Raw genomic sequence first — 22,749 nt, forward strand, 5'->3', positions numbered from 1 at the left:
ATAGGAAGGGAGTCAATCAATGATCTGGTGACCGTTGCACTGTGCACTATCCGGTGTGCCACTAGACAGTCTGGTGCACACACAAATAAGGAAGGTTGGGAGCTTCCAAATGAAGCCCCAACGGCTCCTAGGCCCCTTTGGGCTATAAAAGGATCCCTAGGTGCCATGTAGTAGTACACCAAGCATTCTAAGAGCACACTACAACTCCAAGATTCTGCGACCATGCTGTTTGAAGTGTTTGAGAGATTTGGGCGCGTTTCTGAGCTGTAACTCTATCGTTCTTGTTCTTGCGCTCTTTTCTTCGCTTGTGTGCGTGTTGTTGTTGCTATTGTGCTCTTGTGTGTGTGTTCTTACTCCCCCTTACTCTGGTTTTGATATTGGTCACTTGTGTAAGGCATGAGAGACTCCAATGTGTGGAGATTCCTCATAAGGGGATTGAGTTATAAGGAAGACATATGTGGCATTCAAGTTTGATCTTTGGATCACTTGAGAAGGGTTGAATGCAACCCTTAACCAAAGGAGGTCACTACAACATGAAGTAAGGATTGGTCGAAACACGGTAAAAATCGATGTGTCACTTGTCTCTTTTATTTTCTTGCGATTATTATCTTATTGAGTTCTCATATTCACATGGAATATTACTCCTAGTTTAATATTCATCTTAAGTGAGCAATCAAGTGATGAGTTCTCATCTCTCTTCTCTCTACTCCCAAACTTGGTTTTGGTTCACTCTAACTCACATTATAGACCAAGTTTGTGTTGTTTTGAGCAAAATTTGCAGGATCACCTATTCACCCCCTCTCTAGGTGCTCTTAGTGTGTATCAGAGCCGTTCTCTTCATCAAGGGACTAATTGCTCGAAGAGATGGATCCTAAAGCAAGGAGAAGGTGACCGACGAGAAGGAGAAGGAAGTCCTTTCTAGTGACACGCCCAAGGGAGGAGAGACCATCGACTCCGGATCCAGCAAGAACAAAATGGACGGGAAGAAGAAGAAGAACATCAAGAAGATAGTGTACTACGACAGTGATGTTTCTTCATCTTCACCAAAGGAGGATGACGACGATGACTCCAAGAAAAAAATGATCAAACAAAATTACTCTAAGACGTCTTTTAGTTACTCTCGCATTCCTTGTGGTTCAAAAGCTCATTTATTATCCGTTTCGCTTGGCAAGCCTCCTCACTTTGATGGGGAGGACTATTCATGGGGGAGTCATAAGATGCATAGTCATTTATTTTCACTTGACCCTAGCATTTGGGACACAGTAGAAAATGGAATGCATTATGGTAACAATCATGATGATTTTCATATTCATGGGCAAATTCATAGAAATGCTCAAACTATTACTGTGCTTTTAGCATTTCTATGCAGGGATGAATATAACAAGGTCAGTGGCTTCAATGACACCAAGGAGATATGGGACACCCTCAAGATTGCTCATGAGGGGAATGACATCACAATGATCACCAAGATGGAGTTGGTGGAAGGCGAGCTGGGGAGGTTCGTCATGAAGAGGGGTGAAGAGTCAATCGACACGTACAACAGGCTCAAGAACCTGGTGAACAAGATCCAAAGCTATGGAAGCACAAGATGGATAGATCATGACATTGTGCGGCTAATGCTAAGGTCATTTACTGTTATTGATCCTAATCTTGTGAAAATCTTATTCGTGAGAACCCCAGGTACACCAAAATAGTTCCCGAGGAAATTCTTGGGAAATTTGTGAGCGGGCACATGATGGCAAAGGAGGCGAGGTACGTTAACGGTATCGCCAACGGACCTCTCCCACATTACAAGCCACAACCCGTGGCTCTCAAGGCAACTGCCAACAAGGAGGCACTCCCCGACAAGGTGGTGCATATTGAGGCGGTTGACCTTAATGAGGAGGAAATGGCACTTGTAATAAGCACTTCAAGACCACTTTGAAGGGACACAAGGACTACCCCTGTTGGGGCGAAGGCGAAGACGCTACCCTTCGCTCCAGCCTTCGTCTATCTCGCTGCGCCAACAGGAAGCAGAACGACCGGCGAGGTCCACCCTTCGTCTTCTACACTACAAGACAAAGGCCTACGACAACATCGCCCCGTCCCATGTCCTCACTCGACCTGGAGGCCCACGTGGTATTCGGCCCATCGTAACAGGCCCCGCACGGAGAAGTGTGTTACGGGCCCGATTTGTAATAGCTTTTCTGTAATGACAGTCTGTAACCCTCCTTTATAGGAATATTCCGGGGATAGACCAGGTGCCCGAGGGTACATGCGTCCTTACATTGAGACGTTGGGCACTCAGGCACCTATAAATACCCCCGTACAGTGCCCTTGAGAGGCTGGATTAACAGAGCTATTGCCATCTCGAGTTAAAACCTTGTTCACGTTGCTTTCATTCCCCCATTGGATCAACTTGCCAAGGAGAGCAAGTTCCAACAACCCCAACAAGAGCAAATTAAGGGGCAAGGGAACATGCTTCAAGTGCGGTAAGTCCGATCATTTTATTGCTCAATGTCCCAATAATGGAAATGACTAGGACCAAGACAAGAATGGGAAGAAGGAGAAAAAGAAGTTCTACAAGAAGAAGAAGGGTGAGGCGCACATTGGCAAGAAATGGGACTCAGATTGCTCTTCTTCTAACTCCGATGATTAGGGACTTGTCGCCTCCGCCTTCAACAAATGTCACACCCAGTTTTATAAGGTAAAACGAATGTGAACCATGTACATGCTATGATCAGAAATTCACGTACACAACGATTACAATGTTGGACATCATCACACATTGCTCAAAATAATAGCGGAAAATAGTACTTTATTACATCACGATGTCCGAAACATCCACAAAGTCATTGACTTAAGTCATAATCAAAGTGCTGAACGAAACACAGTAAGATAAGGCCTTCACAGGTAGCGACTGGGGGTTTGCCACTAATCTAATCTAGAACTCGTCGAAGTCCTGAAACTCCTGAAAGTCCTCCATATTGCCTTCATCTTGTCCTGAGCACTAGTTGCAATGGGGACAACCTGATGTTGGGTGTTTTTAAGCAAGGGTGAGTACACATCAACGTACTCAACAAATGTCCTGTTTGGCTAAAGTGGACTAGTTGTATGTCGGGTTAAGCTTAAAGCAGTTGCTTTTAGTTGGTCAGGTATTACTAGTAGAGAGCCAAGTTTTAGCAATAATCCCAAGTTATTACACAAATGGCACTCCCCCAAGAGGGAATACCAGAAACCAATTTATATTCATCATCATTAAGCATCATCATAAAAGTATCTAGAGTAACTCTAATCAAAGGAGCTCCCAAGGCTGCTCACCGAGACCACGACTGACATACCAGTTTCTAACTCTCTGCAGAGGTTGCACACTTTACCCAGGTGTCGTGATCCCTTCCATCCTGGGTTTGCAAGACCCCACTTCAGTACTGAGGTGAATGGCTAGGGATTCACTATGTAGCCTTTACAGAGATTCCCTAGAGGTCAAAGCCGCCCGTTAGGTTTCTCTAGTTTGATAAACACAGTACCTCTCCCCATAGGAAGTGTGACTAACAAAAGCAACACGAAAGAACCTCGACACCCAGCCTCGGCAGAGCAAGTACTGTGCCTAGACCCCCATTAACGGCACCACAACGAAGACGACTACACCTCAAGTTCCTCAATTAATTAGCTATGGGTTTCCCATACCACCCTCACGGTTGTACTATTTTCCCAGGTGGTCATCCAATGAACATGCCCTTACAGAGAGGTACACGGGAAACAACTCGAGTCCCCTAAAGTATCACAAGTTCATCATCATATCCAGAATAACATCATCGTATCATACATATTCACATCATGTTCATTGATTAAAGTAAAGCAATAGCATGATACTAATCATAGTAACCATTTCCAAAGGATAACCAAGGACAGCAAAAACAGAACATAGTATACGGGACAATGAATTATAAAGTAAGTAGGACATAATGGGTCCGAGGACATTTGCCTTCACCAGGTTGCTGCTCAGGGAAGTCTCTTGCAACACACTCGGGAACCACAGACTGCTCATTGTCTACGCAAAGCAATCATTCATTCAACACACTTGGAGAATAACAAAAGAACAGTACACCAAGCATATGCAACAGACTAAACACTGGTACAGTAGCAAGGTAAAGACACATAAGTGCATTCTAGGTTTGGGGTAGGTCACTTGCCAAGTGGTCTATTATTCTCTAATTAGGTCTATCTTAGTAAATTACTTACTTAAACAAAGTTATTCCAGGGATGGGATCATACATTAAATGGGGTTGGGTCTAAAAAGATAGTCACTTGAACATTCATTAGGGCTTTCACCTTTATTTTATTTCTAATAAAGATTCTATAACCTTACACCAACCTAGAGACCAACCATAAAATTGAAACATGTAAATAGTGGATGAACATAATTTAAATAGATAGAGAATATCATAATGAACATTTTGCAATTTGAACCATTTAATTTGGAGTTCAAATGCAAAAGTTATGAATTTTGGAAGTTTTAGAATTCAAAAACCCTAATTTATACTCATTTTGTGATTAAAATAAAGTCTAGGGTCCTCTCTGCAAGAAACCAGGGACTCAGGCGAGGACGATAGGTTGATTTCTAAGAAACCGGAGGTGTCTTTAAGAAAATGACTAGGCAAAGGGGTATTTGGGTGTTCTCGGCCATCCGATCTCAGATCGATGACCGAGAACAGATCTCACGGGCGAGCGCTTGGACACGGGCGTGTACGCACTAACAGGCAGGCCAAGGCGGTCAGTGGCTCGAGGTGAGGGTGGGGCTGACCGGTCGGGCCTAGCGCCAGAAGCGCAGGCGACCGACGAGTGGGACCTAGGGGTAGGGCGCCGACGCGAACTGGTATCCAGAGGTCCGGGCCGTTCGATTGGGAGCGGGCGGTTGGGATCGGGCACTCAGGGGATTAACGGCTTCGCGCGACGCCACTTCTGTCCATGGCGGTGAAGTCACCGGAGACGAGGCGGGTGTGGGTTCCAGGGGGTCTGAGGTCATCGGAGCTAGCCAGGACCAGTGAGGGGGACCTAGCGATCTCGATGGCGAAGTTTTGGCCGTGAGAGCGAGGCTGGAAACGGGTGAACGATGGAGGGGGCGCTCTGGGCGGGTCGAGGTTACTCCGGTGAGCAATCCCGGCCGCAGGGAGAGGCAATCGAGTGCACCGAGGCCGACGCGGGCTCCGGTCAGAGGTTTAGGACAACCAGGGCCAATAAACAAGAACGAGGCAGGGTTGAATTGGCTGGACACTGCAGGGGTGTGGTGGACCAACGCGCCGCAGCTACGGCGAGGTGGAATCAGAGCAAACAGAGCGCGGGAGGCGGTTACTTACCTCGGGACAACGCTCGGGGAGGCTTGGCGCGATGTCTGGAGCTCCGGGCAGTCGGCACGATGGATGCGCTTCTCCGGCGAGCTCGGGCGGTGGAGGCTGTGCACGAGAGGGGCTAGGAGCGAGTGAAATGAGGTAGGGGAGAGAGGGCAGGTGCGCGCGGAGCTCAAAAAGGAGCTGGGGGACGTGAGGCGTGACATGGCCGGTCTTCTCGACGTGCATGGGCGTCATGGCCAGCGACGGTTGCGGGGAAGGCGGGGCTGACAAGGCAGGTCCACGACGCAGAGACATAGGCCCGCGACATAGAGAGCGGGGGAGAACGCGTGGCTGAGGGAGTTGGCGCCGACATATAGGCCCCACCAGGAAGAGAGTGCGAGCGCGCGGGCGAGCTGGACCGACTGGGCTAAAAGGCCGAGGGAGAGGGGGTCTGCGGGCTGCTTTGGTTTTTCCTTTTTATTCTAAATTTCTATTCCCTTTTCTTTTTATTTTCTCTATTGAATTCAAATCCAATCAAACCACAATTACAAATTTGAATATTTCAAACATGTGCATCAACCAAAAACAAAATTTATGCTCAGCATGATGCAATATTTCATGTCTTCTCTAGGGTTTAATCTACTAAAGTAATAATACATCTCCAAATAAATAATCAAAACTCGACTAAAAGGAAGGGAAAAGAAATCTATAGAGAGGATAAAAGAAGTAACACCTGAATTTGGTTGATATTAGAGAAGAAATTTTATACCCCCAAATTTAGGGTGTTACAACAAATCATCCCTCTTCCGCAACGAGCATCACCCTTGCCTCATGGCAAAAGAGAAGAAGGTACACTCTCATGACACCCCAAGTACACTTCCTCTAGTGATGATGATATAGATTATAACGATCTCTTTTAAGGGCTTAGAAAGACCAAAAGTAGATAAAATCAATGAATTAATTGATTCTCTTAATGAAAAGAATAGATTTCTAGAAAAACAAGAAGATTTGCTTTATGAGGAACATGATAAAGTCGTAGAAGTAGAAAAATCCCTTGCTTTAGGAATAAAGAAGAATGAAATGCTTGTTTTTGAGTTGTCTTCTTACCATGCTTCTATTTCTAGTCTTAAAAGTTTACTAGGTGTGTGCCCGTGCGTTGCCACGGCTCATGGGAGTTAAAATTAGTATAAAACATAGATATGAAACAACAAACATCACTTTGATATATAAAATATGTGTGGCAAAATATCACCGTATCTAATATTATATTGACGATATAAATATGTAATATTATTATAAATATGCCGACTCAAATTGAATGAAGATATCGAACAAACATTATAAGAAGTCGAACAACCATGTCAAAACATTTATTCATGAGTACCACCAAAATACAATTCAAGGAACGGCTAATAATCTCTTCCCATGAAATGAAATTAAAAAAGGGTAACACATAGAGACCTGACCGGACTTCAGAAGCTGCTCCGGCTTAAACCAACAATGGAACTCCCCACCTCTCATTGTGTTGATCATCAGTAACTGCCCTGTCAAATGCACATCTTTGAATCCTGTTACTATGACCCTGCAAACTAAACATGTACACTATTAGCCAATTGCCTCTACCTATACTCTTCATATAGACAGCTCCACTCATAGAGTATAGTCGTGTTTCAACAGTCATTTGTGGTCACATGCGTTCTGGTTGAACATTGCATGCCTCTGGGTTGCAATGTACAAAGTTTCAGCTCCGGTACCCAGTCATTTAATAAAAAATGGAATTGCAAACCATTACCTCTTCAGTACAAAAATATATAGATGTTTGAAGTAGCATCTAAACTGCGGTATGGAATTATGCTAATGAAAGTAGCCTAGAGGGGGGGGGGGGTGAATAGGCTAATCTGAAAATTTTCACAACAAACTTCGAAAGATTGTTAAATACACAGTTCGACTGGTGCAGGCCGGTTCAACAGCTACGTGCGCAAGTTGAACCACTCTGAACCAATCCAACTATTCTATAAACTTTAGACTAAAATCTACTCGAAAAAGTATTTCGCGAGTTCTTGTGAGAAGTAAGGTATAGCTAAGTTAGAATCAAAAGATGAATATGTAAAGGCTATTTCACTTCTAGATAAACTCTACGGAAAAATCTTTATGTCAATCTTGCAAGTAAAAATATCTTAAGTTAAAGACGCAAGAACACAAGACACAAGATTTAATCCGAGGTTCGGCCACACCACAAAGGTGTCCTACTCCCCGTTGAGGAGCCCACAAAGGGCCGGGTCTTTTTCAACCCTAATCCTCCAAAAGCCGACCACAAAGGTCATGACAATCTCTTCTTATCTCAGCTCAAAGAGCGGGTGATACAAACTTCTTGGGGTCGTCCACAAATTTGGAGACTCCCAAGCAACCTCAAAAGATCTTGAAACCTAGGGTTTCAAGAACACCAAGAAAGCACAAGAGGGGTTTGCACAAGCTCAAGTATTTGGAAAAAGAGATGGGAGAGGAAAGCCAAATCGTGAGCACAAGCACAAACCTCACACCCAAGAGCTCCTCCAACAAGGTTGAATCTTGAGGAAGATTTAAGTGTGAGAGAGATGGGAGAGATGAGTGCTTTGTCTCAAGTTAGGTGAGCAATAAATGTGTGTGTGTCCAACCGCATTGAAGAAGGGAGAGAGAGGGTTCTATTTATAGTCACGGCTCAAAAACTAGCCGTTTGACCAGAAACCTCGCAGAAAACCGGTTGAGCCGCCCCTAGGGCGGTTGAACCGCCCCCTGACAGGTCAGCAGACTGTCTGCCAGTCTGACTGCCAGACTGACTGGCAGACTGACCTGCAGGCGGGACAGATAGAACAGGACCGGTTGAACCGCCCCCTCACAACCCTGGTGACCTGACTGCCAGTCTGACTGGCAGACGGCAGATCAAAGGTTAGAGGGGTCAGAGACCAGTTGAGCTGCCCCCCAGGACCAGTTCAGCTGGTCTAGACCAGAGAGTTTTGGAGAGAAAACCCCAGCTCAGCTGCCCGGGGGCAAGTTCAGCTGGGTATGGTCAAAGAGGTCCGCAACTGAAGTTGAAGTTCAGCTGGAGTTTAAAGTTCAACTCAGCTGAAGAAGCTCAACACAGCTGAAGTTAAGTTCAGTTGGAAAGCTCAGCTGCAGTTGAAGAAGTTCAGCTGCTTTTCAGCAAGAACACTCTAGGTTTCTCAACCCTAACCATGGTCAACCAAATAATGTTAGAGTGATTTTTGGTTTTCAAAAATAGCTTTTGAATTTGGGGACTTGAGCTATAGCAAACACCTATACCTGTGCGGAAAAGAATAAGGAAGAATTACATCATGCAACACAAGATTTTACATAAATTTTATACGTCCGTTGCATGAAGTCCTTGGTGCTTCCTTAAGTTCATGTTTCTTTCTAATCATCCACTGAGAACAAAAACTGTTAGTACCCTTATTTGTTTTGTCATTAAATCACCAAAACCCCCACTTGGGGTTGATTGCACTTACAGCTAAACATTAACTCAAGTTACTGGAAATCCTATAACAAAATACACTTCTAAAAATCTAAGCAACAATTTTAAAAATAAGAATTTCCCTTCCATAAATTTCATGCTCTCAGGTTTCAAATTATCAAATCACACTTTCTTCAAAGAAACAATCTTCTCGTTTTCAAGATCACGGGCTTTGTAAACAATATTATATGTACCATGACCAATCTGAATAAACCAAAGAATAACTCTTGAAAACAATTTCCAAGGCAATAAAATTTACATGTGGCAATCTTCATAATGAGTTAGTTCCATCGGAAGTACTCCTCACAACACTCATGAACACGTATGAGCACATAATCTCAATAATTCAGTCCAAACCAAATTCTAGAAATGGTTTGAAATATATCAGCCAAATAACAGTCCTTGCCTTTCATAGTTCAATGTCTAGACTTAAAGCATGAATCCAGAACACAGCGAACAGAACAATACTCTTTGTTATATTGCCGCCTTATTTCTAAAAATCCAGGAAAACTGAGCAGTCTTTGCTGCTCTCAGCAGAAATATTCTACTATTTCTAATTAAACAACATTTGCAGAGAAAAGTCAAAAGGAATACGAAAAGCAGTAGTCTATAGTTTAATTTCATTCCTTGTAAAAGACCAAACTTCAACACATTCTTAATTAAACAACATCGTCACCTTGACTGCACAATCTGTTAGGATTTATGGGCTTGGCCCAATTAAGTTATTCAAATAAATCCCAGGAAAATCTCAAAAGCCCATATAAGTGGATGGCAAAGGGATAGGTGGAACCAATAGCACCATATTGCTAGCTCTTGTGGAGTAGAGCTAACTTAAATATGGAAGCCACACTCACTCACCAAGTCATGGATGAGAGGAGAGAGTGTGGAGAGCCACACGCGCGCGCGCGCTCGCTCGCCTCGCCTCGCCTGGCCTGGCCGGGGCGGGGCGGGGCGGGGCGAAGGGCGCGGGCGCACGACATGCGCGTGAATGGTCCGCCGAAATCCGGCCCCTCGCCTTGCGGGGGCGCGGCTACCTTTTGCCGTTTGATTTTTTGGTTTCTTGGCTGTTACGCTTATCCTAACCGATCCCTATAAAATCTCAACTGATTGCGAGATTTTCGTGGGTGGATAAGCACTGGGGTCGCGGACTCGGCCCTATAAAAGGAGCCCGGCAGCCAGCCTCCAAATCATCCCCAGATCCCAGTTCGCTTTCGCCTCTCTTCATAGCTGAGCCGCCTTTTAGTTCCCTTCGTCCCGACCGCAGAGGTGCATCTGCGATCAGGAGAGCAGGTCTCCGGAACCCTTCGTCTTCTAGATCCTGCACCGGGAGAGGGCGAATAAGGTTTTTGGGAAGCGTCTTCACGCGACTGCTCGTGATCTTCTGACATCGTCGACCCAGCTGATCCTGGCGCGCGCCAACAATCAGTAAGTCTAATCAGTACGCATCATCTGATTTGGCTTTTATTTCAGTGCTTCTGATTTGGTCATGATTTATATTCGGAATTTAATTTGGAATTTGTCTAATTTTTCAACAATCCAAAAACCTTATTGTAGACAATTTCCTAGTTTTTCTATGGCTGCTTTTGCCGACGCGCTGAAGCCAGAAAAGTTTAATGGTATGCACTTTAAGAGATGGCAAGTCAAGGCCACGCTCTGGCTTACTGCTATGAATGTCTTCCATGTTAGTAAAGGCAGACCTGAGGGTCCACTGACTCCTGAACAGGAGAAAGAGTACGACCATGCCAATACTATGTTCACGGGAGCCGTTCTTAGCGCCCTTGTTGACCGTCTGGTTGATGCGAATATGCAGTACACAGACGGGAAACAGTTGTGGGATGCACTTACTACTAAGTATGGTGCATCAGATGCTGGCAGTGACCTGTATATCATGGAGAGCTTTCATGATTATAAGATGGTTGATAATCGCTCTATTGTAGAGCAAGCTCATGAAATACAGTGTATAGCCAAGGAGCTCGACCACCTTAAGATAGTCCTTCCTGACCGATTTGTGGCCGGATGCATTATTGCAAAGTTGCCTTCTACATGGAGGAACTTCGCCACAGCTCTGAAACATAAGAGACAGGAGATATCAGTTGAAAATCTGATAGCGTCTCTGGATGTTGAGGAGAAAGCTCGGGCTAAGGACACGGGATCTAAAGGAGGCGAGGGCCACTCCAGCGCCAACATGGTTCAGAAGAACCACAACAAGGGCAAAGGAAAGCCAAAATCTAATAAGCCCAACAAAACTACCAACTTCAAGAAGAAGAAGAACAAGGCTGAATTGACATGTTTCGCATGTGGCGAGGCGGGTCATTTTGCCAAGGATTGTCCCGATCGAGCGGATCGCCGTGGCAAAAAGGGCAATGTCAACACAGTGGTCGCTAGCAATGAGGAAGACAAAGGGTATGGTAATTTACCTTTCATCTTCTCAGTATTTCAATCACCTAGCTGGTGGCTTGATACTGGTGCTAATGTTCATGTGTGTTCTGACATCAACTTGTTCTCTTCTTATCAGGGCGCCCGGGATTCTTCCGTGCTAATGGGGAATGGGTCACATGCTTCTGTTCATGGCACTGGCACGGTGGATCTGAAGTTTACTTCGGGAAAGATCGTGCAGCTGAAGAACGTGCATCATGTCCCTTCTATACACAAGAATCTCGTTAGCGGAACCCTTCTATGTAGAGATGGGTTCAAGGTAGTTTTAGAGTCCAATAAATTAGTTGTGTCCAAGTCTCGACAATTTATTGGTAAAGGCTATGATTGCGGAGGCTTGTTCCGCTTTTCTTTGTTAGATTTCAATAATAAGTCTGTGAACCATATTTGTGCTAATGTTGATGATCTTGCGAGTATTTGGCATTCTCGTTTGTGTCATATTAATTTTGGCTCTATGTCTCGGCTTGCAACCATGAGTTTAATTCCGAATATCACCATAGTCAAAGGTTCTAAGTGCCATAGTTGTGTGCAGTCGAAGCAACCTCGAAAGCCTCATAAGGCTGTTGAGGAGAGACACCTGGCACCACTAGAACTCATACATTCTGATCTTTGTGAGATGAATGGTGTGTTGACAAAAGGTGGTAAGAGATACTTCATGACATTGATTGATGATGCGTCTAGATTTTGCTATGTATACTTGCTAAAAACTAAAGATGAGGCTTTAGACTACTTTAAAATCTATAAGGCTGAGGTTGAAAACCAACTAGAGAGAAAGATCAAACGTCTTAGATCAGATCGTGGTGGTGAGTTCTTTCCCAAAGTCTTTGACGATTTCTGTGCAGAACATGGCATTATTCATGAGAGGACTCCTCCCTATTCACCCGAGTCAAACGGGATTGCTGAAAGGAAAAACCGTACGTTGACTGACCTGGTGAATGCCATGTTAGACACTTCTGGTTTATCTAAGGCATGGTGGGGGGAGGCAGTCCTGACTTCATGTCATGTTCTGAATAGAATTCCTATGGGCAAAGAAGAGAAAACCCCTTATGAGAAGTGGGTTGGGAGAAAACCATCACTTTCATACTTGCGCACTTGGGGGTGCATGGCGAAAGTCAATGTACCAATTAATAAAAAACGCAAGCTTGGTCCAAGGACAGTGGATTGTGTCTTTCTTGGATATGCTTCGTGTAGCATAGCATATAGATTTTTAGTAGTTAAATCTGAAGTTCCTGATGTGTATGTTGATACTATTATGGAATCACGTGATGCTACTTTCTTTGAGCATATATTTCCAATGAAAGACATTCATAGCAATTCTAGATACTCTTCTGAGATAATTCCTGAACATAATACACCTATTGAGAGTTTTGAACAGCCACATGAAATTGTCCTAGAGGAGGATGACAATGATGCTCCTAAAAGGAGCAAGAGACAAAGGGTTGAAAAATCCTTTGGTAATGATTTCATTGTGTACCTTGTGGACGATACTCCTACTACCATTGCAGAAGCATTTGCATCTCCAGATGCAGATGATTGGAAAGAAGCAGTTCATAATGAGATGGACTCTATTCTTTCAAATGGTACGTGGGAAGTCACTGATCGACCCTATGGATGCAAACCCGTGGGTTGTAAGTGGGTGTTTAAAAAGAAGCTCAAGCCTGATGGTACAATTGAAAAGTACAAGGCTAGGCTTGTGGCTAAAGGCTATACTCAGAAAGAAGGAGAAGACTTCTTTGATACTTACTCACCTGTTGCTAGAATGACCACTATTCGAGTACTACTTTCTTTGGCTGCCTCGTATGGTCTCCTTGTTCATCAGATGGATGTAAAGACAGCTTTTCTTAATGGAGAGCTGGACGAGGAAATCTATATGGAACAACCTGATGGATTTGTAGTAAAGGGTCAAGAAAGCAAGGTGTGCAAGTTATTGAAATCTTTGTATGGTCTGAAGCAAGCACCAAAGCAGTGGCATGAGAAGTTTGACACTACTCTAACGTCTGCAGGCTTTGCCATTAATGAGGCAGACAGGTGTGTATATTATCGCTGTGGTGGGGGCGAAGGAGTTATATTGTGCTTATATGTTGATGATATATTGATATTTGGCACAAACATTGATGTGATCAATGAAGTCAAGTCTTTTCTATCAAAGAGTTTTGATATGAAAGATCTGGGAGAAGCTGATGTGATTCTAAACATCAAGCTGATTAAGGCAGATGGTGGGATTACTCTCTCGCAATCTCACTATGTTGAAAAGGTTTTGAAGCGATTTGGCTTCTCTGAGTGCAAACCTTCTTCAACACCTTATGATCCCAGTGTGACACTGCGAAAGAACAAGAGAATTGGTTTAGACCAATTGAGATACTCTCAGATTGTCGGTTCACTCATGTATCTTGCTGGTGCAACAAGGCCCGATATCTCGTTTGCTGTGAGCAAATTGAGTAGGTTCATGTCAAACCCCGGGACTGATCATTGGCATGCACTTGAGCGGGTTATGCGCTACCTGCAAGGTACAATGAGTTATGGAATTCACTATTCTGGTCAGCATGCAGTACTTGAAGGATATAGTGATTCGAACTGGATATCTGATGCAGACGAGCTTTATGCCACCAGTGGTTATGTCTTTACTATTGGTGGAGGTGCGGTATCATGGAGGTCATGCAAGCAGACCATTTTGACGAGGTCAACCATGGAAGCCGAGCTAGCTGCACTTGACACAGCAACCGTTGAGGCAGAATGGTTGCGTGAACTCTTGATGGACTTGCCGGTGGTTGAGAAACCAATACCAGCTATCCTTATGAACTGTGACAATCAGACAGTGATTGTTAAAGTGACGAGTTCTAAGGATAATGGAAAGTCATCAAGACATGTCAAAAGACGATTGAAGTCTGTCAGAAAGTTGAGAAACTCCGGAGTTATAAGTGTGACTTATATTTCAACAGATAAGAATCTGGCAGATCCTTTTACCAAGGGACTACCACGTAATGTGATAGAAATCGCATCGAGAGAGATGGGTATGAGACCCGAATAAAGTTGCCATGGTGGAAACCCAGTCTATGTGATCGGAGATCCCGTGAATTAGGTCCTGGGAAGAACAAGCCATTGGTGAACTGAGGAGAGTAACCTTTGACCCTCTCTAAGTAAAGATGCAATACTCTCAAATGCTGTAAGGCAGGTTGGCTTTGTGCCTTAATGTGTTCTGTTGGCTTGTATTAGCGAAGATGTTGTCCTGCAGAACATTCTTGAAAGAACACACCTATATGAGTTAGACTGTCTAACGTCGCAGTCTATGAGATCTGGGTGATCTCTAGTAAACTCATGAAGAGACCTTGGAGTACGACGTATATGCTCCACCCGAGAAGGGGACTACTGGTAGCCAAGTACTGGTCATGACTTCAAGTGAAACCCATCCACGCAAAACTTGCAATTCAAGGCATAGTCCATTGTCCAAGTTGTGGGTTGGTGTAACTTGGAGTTCTAGGCGGAAGTTCAACTTAACAGTCTCTGCTGAAAAACTAGTATATTAAACAGTAGTGAACAGTGGCGAAAACTGCAGATGGGCATTTGAGATCTGGTGGGGGATTGTTAGGATTTATGGGCTTGGCCCAATTAAGTTATTCAAATAAATCCCAGGAAAATCTCAAAAGCCCATATAAGTGGATGGCAAAGGGATAGGTGGAACCAATAGCACCATATTGCTAGCTCTTGTGGAGTAGAGCTAACTTAAATATGGAAGCCACACTCACTCACCAAGTCATGGATGAGAGGAGAGAGTGTGGAGAGCCACACGCGCGCGCTCGCTCGCCTCGCCTCGCCTGGCCTGGCCGGGGCGGGGCGGGGCGAAGGGCGCGGGCGCACGACATGCGCGTGAATGGTCCGCCGAAATCCGGCCCCTCGCCTTGCGGGGGCGCGGCTACCTTTTGCCGTTTGATTTTTTGGTTTCTTGGCTGTTACGCTTATCCTAACCGATCCCTATAAAATCTCAACTGATTGCGAGATTTTCGTGGGTGGATAAGCACTGGGGTCGCGGACTCGGCCCTATAAAAGGAGCCCGGCAGCCAGCCTCCAAATCATCCCCAGATCCCAGTTCGCTTTCGCCTCTCTTCATAGCTGAGCCGCCTTTTAGTTCCCTTCGTCCCGACCGCAGAGGTGCATCTGCGATCAGGAGAGCAGGTCTCCGGAACCCTTCGTCTTCTAGATCCTGCACCGGGAGAGGGCGAATAAGGTTTTTGGGAAGCGTCTTCACGCGACTGCTCGTGATCTTCTGACATCGTCGACCCAGCTGATCCTGGCGCGCGCCAACAATCAGTAAGTCTAATCAGTACGCATCATCTGATTTGGCTTTTATTTCAGTGCTTCTGATTTGGTCATGATTTATATTCGGAATTTAATTTGGAATTTGTCTAATTTTTCAACACAATCATCGTCAGCCTAGGCCAAGGCCTGGGCCTCCGCGTCGAGCAGGAGCAGGATCGTGGGCTCCTCCTATAGCACCTGGCCCGATGGCGAGGGGGATTGGGCGAGTTGGGTCTTGCTTGTCTGCTAGAACCTCTCTTAATTCAGATATTTGTTATTCAAATTGTTCAACCTAAAAGAAAAGGTGCAAATATGTAATGGTGTCCACCTTGATATAGAGTAAGATAAGCAGTACACACAAAAAGTTAGTTTTCTTAACTAAAATTATGCTTCAAACAATAATTTATTTTCAGCTATGCATATGCTTCAGTTTAAAAGATTAGTTTCTCCTCCATCCGTCACAAATTATAACTGGTTTTGGCTTTTCTAGGTACATATATTTTGCTATGAATATAGACAACGTGAATACATAGGTGCATAGTAAAAGTATGTGCTAGAAATGCCAAAATAGCTTATAAAGCGAAACAAAGTATAAAGCAATGCCACGAGAATAGTAAAACCATAAACTGACAACTAGCTTGTAAAAATAAGATCCTACAAATCCCCTCTTCAGGTAAAAAAGAAACACTGACAAGTCCTACACACAGCCATGTACGAAAAAGTTTCTAAAACATGTGGCTTATTGGTAGAGGATCATTTCTTGCTAACAATTGCAGCCAAAGGTTACTGAGCACCTCTACAATTTTAGCAGCAATATTCACAAAGGTACAACAAAGTACTTGAAACAACACTATAGAGCATGGTAAACACAAGAACCAGTAGCTATAAGTTCCTTGATAGCTTGCATAAATAATTTTTCTGAAATCTGGTTCACAGTAAATAAACTGACCATCGATAGTACATAAGAACACATCACTACATGGGGACATTTGTTGTACAATAAGACTTCTCTATTAACATGTGAACATTTAATCTATTGACTGGTTTGAGTTTGTTTGATACCTTCAATTTTGCTATTATATTTATGCACAACAGCGTAAGTGGTTCATGCACAATTTCCTCAAACCTAAAAATACCTTTGAATAACTAAGAAACACAACAGCTTGCCAGATCGTATTGAACATTTTTTGCTAAGCTTAGCCCGTTAGCTTGTTTAGTGTAGTATATAAATAAGTTTACCATGAAACTCAACCATCTTTTATTGGGAAGGTCTGAAAGTTTATAAGAGGTACTATTGGATCTAAGGTGTCATCCCACGACACTTCCCAATGCTGAATTAGTGCAGGTAGCCTTTTCCAAGAACTGGACGTAGAGAAACAAATCAGCTACCGCGGGTGCCCCTCCACGCCATGCCCCCCCTGAGGTTCATGTTCTCAATTGTTGTGACAAGAGCGCATAATAATATCTAGTGAGTATTATCATTAGCATGCGTTCGGATTGTAGCCCTCACCAAGAGCGTAAAAGCTAAGAATCCTGTTAGCATGGTACCTATCAGAAGATGTCGAAACCCCGCCAAGAATCAGGATGAGGAAGAGTTGTCAGATAAAATAAATAGGAGTATGTTCCAGGCATCATGGTGGTTCTAGACCCGCCTAAATTCTGGCCTAGGTTCAAGATCCACGATGCTTTATCCCAGTCACAGCAAGAGAAGAGCAAGGGAGCTAGTAACAGCGGTAGGTGCGGTGGCGCACACACCAGGGGATGACAGGATCAGAGACAAAATTCAATCTTCAAAACCCTCTTCTTCAGCTCATGATCAGTTCTCCGGTTCTTTTTTAACTGATCAAAAATCAATATATCTCATGTAAATATACTTCAGTTCAACATTATAGGAAACAAAGCATTTGTAACAAAGTTACAGGGGCCTCTTAAGAACAAATAAAAGAAATATAGCATACCTGTGATTCAAGGTTCTTGGTTTTGTTCGTCGAGTGAGCAGACAATATTCTGATTTCCCCTCTCAACATTGCAATTTCAAAAGCTTTGGCAACTTCATCCATGATGTCGGTCTCGATCCTTATAACTTTATCTTTAAGTTGCATTTGTGAGACCTCCCTTGCTTGTACATCCTTCTGGAGAAGATCAATCTGCTCACCTAGATTGTTCACTCAAAGTCTATGGTCTTTGAGTGAGCTGTCCTTCTCATTCAGCTCTTTCAGCAATGACATGCACTACATCTAAGCTAACTTATCTGATGCAACACCTGCTTCTCCTATAGCTTTAGTAAATGACAGATGTGTTCTCAGATCATCCAACTCATGATGGTACTGTATATAATTAGAAAACATATTATTAAGGAACTGCATTTGGCTTGCGCGACAATGTAAGTCAAGCTAAAATTTATTTCCTGACACATGGTAGGAATTCAGTAGCCACGAACATTCGATCAAGTTGATTAGTAAAGAAGCGAACCATCAAAACAATGTAAGTCAAGCTAAAATTTATTTCCTGACCAAAAGTTTTTTTATAACCAAAGACAACAATTCTGCAAGAAAAAATATTGACTCCAAATTATTGTTGTTGTATTATAGTCAACCTTTTGGGGGCTCTATACATAGTATCCAAATTTTACCATAAGGAAATTAAAGTAAACAAAAAAGTTCTATTTAATGCCATAACTCCAATAAATTGCAAGAAGTGGTGTATTTTGATGTGAAAGCTCTTTACCTGTTCCGTGCTACTTGTGGATGAACACAGTTGCTCATCCTTGTCCTGTAAGCATTTCTGTAGCTTGATTACTTCCTCTTCCATGCTCCTTGTTTTTGTCTCCGCAAGATGCTAATTTTTTTTCCTTGTCAGCACAAACCCCACCAACAACCCCGAAGGTACCAGTTACATACTAATTAGTTTGAGATTCCCTTACAAACAGCTACTCCTAGGAAGCAAGCTTTCTCCTCACACCCTTGAGCTCAGATGACAATGACACCATGTTCCTCTTAAAGCTCAACTTCTTCTTTGTAAGATCCTTCAGCAACAGATCCAAATCTCACGACGAAGAAACTGATGATGATGGCACTACCTTCTTCGAGACAAATAGCAGACTACAAGACAACATGTTGAGGAAGCAAGGGAGGGGAATGGACTTGGCTTGACTCACGTCGGGTCATCGGTGTAGGTGCGACCGAACTTGGGTTGACTCATGTCGCGGCTCTGTCTTGGACTGTGCGGGGCTGGTGGAGGCCACTGGCGAGGAGACGACGAAGGCGACAACAACCATCTTCGGTTGTTGAGGAAGTAGTGGATCAGAGCCACGGAGGCCGCCTGCGAGGAGATGACCAAGTGCGGCTATGGTAGGAGGTGACGCGTGGGCGAGGGGCCCTTGGCCGCCATGCCGAGCAACCCCATCCCCTGGATCTAGAGACAACGGCGTCCTAACTAGACAACGTGTTCACAATTCGACCTTCACCGCGATGAATCCACCCAGCGGCGAGTCTAGGCAGCATGACTCTAGGTCTCCACGTGGTTCTCCCCTGCCCGAAGCGGAGCTCCAACCCGATTGCTGCTGTTGCAAGGACCCGGACGAGTCATCCGGACCTCCGTCGTCATTGTCGCCTTCGGTGGATTCTTCTTCCAGAGGCCGACGCAAACGGATCGGTGTGGGTCCGCTACGGGAATGGTCAGTTGAGGGGGCGCCATATCAAGGGGAGAGAGAAGAACCTAACGTCGTAGTGGCGACCGAAGGGGACCGATCGGGGAGGGGGAGGGATCGCTATCGTAGGGGAGGGGGAGGGCAAGGGTAAAATGGTGGAGACAACCTGAGAGAGGGAATCATTGCTGCGTGGAGGAGACGCACAGCATGGAGAGGCGGATGGGACAAGGATCGAGAGGGATTGCAGCAAAACGAGAGGGATTCACCCCTTTCATGGACAGCGCGGGCGTGGATCGAGTGGCGGCGATCCGGGCAGAGGGCGGAGGAGAGCATGTATTGCGGCGATCCGGGCGAGAGAGAGCAGGGATTGCGGTGCGGTGAGGACAGCCGGGCGGGGGCATGCTTCACCACCAGAGGGTGTGGACGCCCATGCTACAAACATATAGAGTAGTAGAGAAATGTTGATTTCAATGCTAGAATAGAAAATTTGAATGCCTCTAGTTCTTCTTTGGAGCATATTTCAATTTGTGTAAGGAAAATGGACCTCGACCCATTCGACTAAATGATTTTGGTGTTTGATGATCAACATAATCTGTGGACTAATTTGTTTGCTAGTGTTTGTATTTGTAGTTTCATAGGATGCTAAAGTAACTTGGACTAAGGCATTAATGAAGCAACACCTCAAAAGAAGACATTATGAAGACCATAAGAGAATATCAACAAGTATCAAGCAAAGACCAATACTTGAAGAAAGTGTAGCCACTCGCGGACCGTCCGGCTGAGAGCAGCGAACTGTCCGATGGCGCACCGTACAGTCCGGTGCACCAGTGAACAGGAGTCCAGCGACTAGTTCCTAGTGGCACTATGGAGGAGAGCCAACAGACTATCAGGTGAGACATCGGACTGTCCGGTGCAAGGCTGACACGTGACAACGGTCACCTACAATGGTCATATCCAACGGCTATGTGGCATCAGACTATCCGGTGCCGACCACCGGACTGTCCGATCTGCCGTAGAGAGCAGCAGCTTTTCTCCAACGGCTATATTAGAGTTGGGGACTATATATACTTCACCCAACCGGCCATTTGAAGGCGTGGGAGCCCAAGAAACATACCAGCATATGTTATAGACATCTCCAAGTGCTCATACACCCAAGTGTTTAATAGAATCACTCAGTGATTAGTGTAGGTGCTTTGCGAAGTGCTTAGGTTAGTTAGACTACTTATGCGCATGCTCTAGATTGTTCCTAGTTACTTGAGTGAGTTTATAAAAACCCACAAAACTCCTCGGCTCTAGTGTGAGCCATTGTAATATTGTACTGAGTGGGGCGAGAGTCTTGTGAGACCGTGACAACCGATTTTGTGTCATAACCGCCACTGTGTACCGGAGGGAATTAGGCCCATGGTGTTTCGGACAAAAGCTCGATATGGAGTCAGCGGGTAGCATCCAAGAGGAGGCGGAAGCGGATCACCACTTGCGTGTGGAGAAGGCCCGTGGCTCTCTACAGAGTTACTCGACCATGGTGCTTGGCCCTCTCGTGGGCTACCCTTTGCGTAGCGGCACCAATGAGGATTCGGGACCTTGCGTGGTTCCGGATACCTCGGTAAAAATACCGGCATCATCCACGAGAGTTTGCTTTCTCTACTAGCTCCTTAATCTTCCGCATTTACTCTCTCTACTTACACTACAATCTTTACTATTCTTAGTGTAGAATATATAGGATTGGAACTTAGGTTGCGTAACTCCTTTTGTGGTAGAGATAGCAATAAAGACAAAACCTAGTTTGCACAATCTAGTTAAGTTATTTGCATAGGTTTTATTCTAGGGATCTATTTGTGTCCTAGTTTAGAGATAGTTTTAGAAGTCCTAATTCACCCCCTCTTAGGCATCACCGTGTCCTACAAGTGGGGTGTGGCTCTTTTGAAATGTTTTAGCATCACCGCTAATCGAGCCGACGCTTTTTAGAGGAAGGGGATGGATACCATAGGCCACCACACTTCGACATCACTAACTCCCCATATTATAGTGCTAGAATGACTTGTTACCTAGAAGCAATTGATCTAGGTGTTTGGATAGTCACTCGTGATGCAGTGAAACCACCTAAGAATCCCGAAAAGCTCATCACGAGTGACAAAAAAGAAATTCATTTGAATGCTAGAGCCAAAAATTGCTTGTATGAATCTCTTAGCATGGAAATTTTTAATCAAGTATGTACCTTGAAAACTACTAATGAGATTTGGCTAAAATTGCATTAGCTCCATGATGACACATCTAATATCCGTGAGCAAAAGCATTGTCTAGTCTTAGATGAGTATAATTCTTTTGCTATGAAAGAAAATGATCTTGTTAGAGACATGTATTCTCACTTAAATCTTGTGATTAATGAGCTCAACTCTTTTGGTATTAATAAGCTAAGTGATGTAGACATTGTGAGGAAGATCATCTCCCTCCTACCACAACAAAGATATGGGATCATCATCACCAACCTTCACATTCTTGAGGACTTGAGCCAAATGACCCCGACGATTGTGATTGGAAAGATTGCAGCATTTGAGATGTCGCGGAAAATGGGTCAAGAAGAGGAGCTAACTTCTTCAAAGCCATATGCTTTTGCATGTGATGAGCACAAAAGGATGAAAGGCAAGAAGAAGGCTCCAAGCTCAAGTTCCTCAAGTGAAGAAGAGGAAGAAAAAGATGAAAATGATGATGAAGAAAATGATCAAGCCTCAACATCATCTTATGACGAAGAAACAGTCCGATGCGTTAGAAAGGTAATGGAGATGATTCATAAGATTAATCTAATGGTTGTGCCTATAAAAGTCAAGGATCTTCTCTTAACATTGACAGGAAAAAAGCAGAGGAAGAGAGGATGCTTCACATGTGGGGATAAGGGTCACTTCAGGGACAACTATCCAAATATGGTCAAACCCAAAAAGAGGAGGAGCAAAGACAAGGCGCTTACAAGTGTCAAAACTTGGGATGATTCTTCAAGTGAATATGATCCTCCAAGGACTTGCAGCCATCGCTCTTCATCACACTCCTCACGATCATCTCACAAATGCCTTATGGCAAGGGGTAAATGAAGTATCCCATCCTCTGGTGATGATAGTGAAGATGAGTGTGATGGCGAGGGAAAGCCCTCCTTAGATGAGCTTGCTCATGCCATCAAGTCTTTTGAGGATGATTGTACTAAGCAAAAAGCTCAACTTAAAATCTTGAAAAATAAGTTGATTAGCTCTCAAAATGATTATAAAGTCTTGTGCATATTTGAATTGTGAGCTAACAACTAAAATTGAGCAATTAGAGTCTAAAGCTCCATCCTCAACTATCGATGATAGTCTTGTTAAAAAGAATGAAAAACTTAAAGCTAAGTTAGCTATCTCTCAAGATACAATTGAAAATTTGCTAGAAAAATAGAAATTCTTAGCATTTACAATAATGAGTTAACTAATAAGCTAGAAAACATCGGTAGCACCCTAGGGGCATCTTTAGTTGAAATTCTTGAAATTATCAAGAAAGATGCTTCTACATCTTGCTTTGATTTAATTGATGATTCT

The 22,749-nt window shown here is 44.1% G+C and overlaps 1 pseudogene; it reads right to left on the reverse strand.

Moving 5' to 3' along the window:
• Positions 1 to 17,313: 17,313 nt before the first annotated feature.
• LOC109939399 (nuclear envelope-associated protein 2-like) lies at positions 17,314 to 18,416 on the reverse strand (annotated as a pseudogene).
• Between the last annotated feature and the right edge of the window lie 4,333 nt (positions 18,417 to 22,749).

This window comes from Zea mays, chromosome 4, assembly GCF_902167145.1.
Source record: "Zea mays cultivar B73 chromosome 4, Zm-B73-REFERENCE-NAM-5.0, whole genome shotgun sequence".
Lineage (NCBI taxonomy): Eukaryota > Viridiplantae > Streptophyta > Magnoliopsida > Poales > Poaceae > Zea > Zea mays.